Source organism: Sapajus apella, unplaced genomic scaffold (assembly GCF_009761245.1).
Source record: "Sapajus apella isolate SASKATOON/1434 unplaced genomic scaffold, GSC_monkey_1.0 scaffold2, whole genome shotgun sequence".
Lineage (NCBI taxonomy): Eukaryota > Metazoa > Chordata > Mammalia > Primates > Cebidae > Sapajus > Sapajus apella.
In genome coordinates, this window is record NW_022436942.1 from 71587241 (window position 1) to 71590420 (window position 3180).

The following is a 3180-nucleotide window of genomic DNA, read 5'->3' on the forward strand; positions in this document are numbered from 1 at the left end:
TTCTCAGCACCCTCCAGGCCTCCCCACTGCAGGGGTGTCAGCTAAGCCCAGTTGCTAGTATTGCCAATACACGTGAAGGGGGTTGGTTCTTGTGAGTTCAATGGAATACAATAACTCTGGCTCCCTACTTGAACAGTGTAGAGCTAATTTGCCCATAAAGGCAGAGGAACCAGAATTCTCAAACCCAAAGAATTTGTGATAAAGTGTTGTATCTTTGGATTAGGGGTGTGACACTCCAGTTCCTCCAGACCCTGACTGTTATATTTTCACTCAAACACCCTTAGCTCTTTAATTAAGACAAATGTGGTCACTCCTTTGGACCATGCACCTCTATCCCCCTCAGAATGCAGAGCTACATGGTGTTAGGAGAGACATCCTGACCTTGGGTGGGTGAAGGATACATTTTGTTAAAAAGCCATTTACTTAGTGATCATTCTGTACCTCTGGGTCCTTGATTTTCTTTGCAAATCTAAAAAGTGGTGAATATATATCATGGCCCCATTTTATGCATGGGGAAACTGAGGCCCAGAAATAGCTAAGTTGCTTATAGTTATGCTGTGAAGGCATGTGATTCTAACCCAGATCTTATTGGCTTTGGAGACTGTGCTTCCTCTAATAACCCATGATATCTGAGCTGCACTGATGGTTGCTTGTGCTTACAACGGGTTTTTTTTTTTTTTTTTTTTTTGAGACAGAGTTTCACTCTTGTTACCCAGGCTGGAGTGCAATGGCGCGATCTCGGCTCACCGCAACCTCCGCCTCCCGGGTTCAGGCAATTCTCCTGCCTCAACCTCCTGAGTAGCTGGGATTACAGGCACGCACCACCATGCCCAGCTAATTTTTTGTAGTTTTAGTAGAGACGGGGTTTCACCGTGTTGACCAGGATGGTCTCGATCTCTTGACCTTGTGATCCACCCGCCTCGGCCTCCCAAAGTGCTGGGATTACAGGCGTGAGCCACCGCGCCCGGCCTTTTTTTTTTTTTTTTTTAGCACAGTCCCATTGAGTTCCCTGGTCATTATGGACTGTGGACTAGACTTGAATTTGGTTTAAGTCCTAAATTTGAAAGGAAGGAGTGAAAATGGTGAGGTCAGAGGCTCTCATTCCATGTGGGTTGGGTGGGCATTTTGCAGAATGGGACCAGCTTAATGTGAAAATCTCTTAGACCCACAGTTAGGAGTCATCCTTGATTTCTCCTCTCTCTCCTGCCTCGCACACAATCCATCAGCAAGTTCAGTTAGCTCTGCCTTGGAAATATATTCCAACCCATCTACTTCTCATCTTCTCCTCCATTATTACCCTGGTCCAAGCTACCATCTCATCTGTTTTATAGCAGTAGCCTCCTGACCGGGCTCCCTGATTCTTCTATCCTTGCCCTCGTCTGCAATCTAGTCTCCACACTATAACTAAAGTTATATTTTAAAATCATAAATCAGATCTTGTCATTCTGCTTTTAACCCTCCAACAACTCCCCATTGCACTTAGAATAAAATCCATACTCCTCACCCTGGTCTGCAGGGCTCTTTGTGATTGGTTTCTGCTCACCTCGCGCCCACCCCTGCTGTGGCTCACACAGACCTCGTTTTTCTCACCTCAAGACCTTTGCACTTGGCTTACCCTCTGCCCTCAGATTCTTACACGGTTGGCTCCCTTTTGTCATTTAGGTCTCAGCTCAAATGTAAACTCTTCAAAGAAACCTCTTCTGACCACCTTGTCTACAACACCCCAACCCCAGCCGCTCTCTAGCCTCCCTCTCTGTCTACTTTCTTTGCAGCTTTTATCTAGAATTATTCTATTTATATATTTAGGTGCATATTGTCCGTCTTTCTTAATAAAATATCAGTTCCATGAGGGCAGAGAGACTGTGTTTGTCTTGCTCACTGTTGAATCCCCAATGCCTCCCTCAGTACCTGGAACATAGTTGTTCAATACATATTTGTTGACTGAATGAATAATGAATGAATACATAGAGCTACAGAAGTGAATGGAGATGGATGGGCAGAGCTGAGACAAGACTGAGCTTTATTTGCCCATCTTCTGAGGTCTGCAAATGGAGCAGCTGGCTGGGTGGGTTTCCAGTTTGGAAACAGGATGAAAGAAAAGCTTGTCCAAGGACCCCAAGAGAGTGCAGTCATTGGGTGGATTCTGCAGACCAGACACAGAATCACATTGGGGTGGAGAAACAGGTCTATGGCTTCAGAGAGTGATTTTTATTGTTCTTGTTGGATCTGAAATCTTCACTTGATTGCAAAAAAAATAGTGATAGTGGAAAGTACAGGGAATCAACAAGACATCTAAATTATATAATTTTTGGAAAGGTTACCAGTCCCATCTGTGGGGTAGCTGATGGAGTATAGTGTTAACATCCAGACGACGGGGCCCAGTGCTCCTAGGTTGGAATATGGCTCCATCACTCATCAGCTGTGCAATAGAGGGCAAATCACTTAGCCTCTCTGTGCCTCAGTTTCCACATCTAAGGAATGGGGATAAAAGCGTATACTTGTTTCTATGGCAGCTGTCACATAAAAAAGGTGTACGTCTGTCTCACAGAATAGCCACCAGGGATTGTTTCGATCTGTTTTATCTGTGTTAGAGCCTTGTATAGGAGAAAAAAAAGGAAGCAGAGTAGGAAGAGATAGGGTAAGGCAATGGAGCAAAGAGGCTGAGATGCAAAGGGGAAAAGATGAGACTCACTGTTTAAGAGCTCATCTCCTTCAAGAGTTCTCTCTTGCCTGTGGAGGTACAAGATGGCTCTGAAGTTAGAGGAGCTGGCTTAGAGTCCTAGTAGCTCCCATGCTAACCTATTCATGCATGGCAGGTGGGAATGCCCAGCCTCCCTGAATCTCAGTCTCCTAATCTGCTAAATGGGGCAATAATGGTGCCTGCCTTAGAGACTTACCGGGATCATTTAGCTAGATAAAGTTTGGGAAACTGGGGAGCACCCTGCACAGTAGCTGGTGTTACTGGGCCTTGTTTGGGGGTGACTTTCTTTATTTTTTGCAAAAAGAGGTTTTTGTTTGTTTGTTTGTTTGCTTTTTTTTGTTTTTTGTGTTTTTTTTTGCAGGTGAAAATAAGTGAATTCATTTGGTTGGACCTTGAAATAGCTAGAGAAGGAAGGTGAGGGTTATCTTCTTGGAGAGAGGTGTAGAGAGCTTTGTGCTTGGAGTTATGAAAGGGCCTTT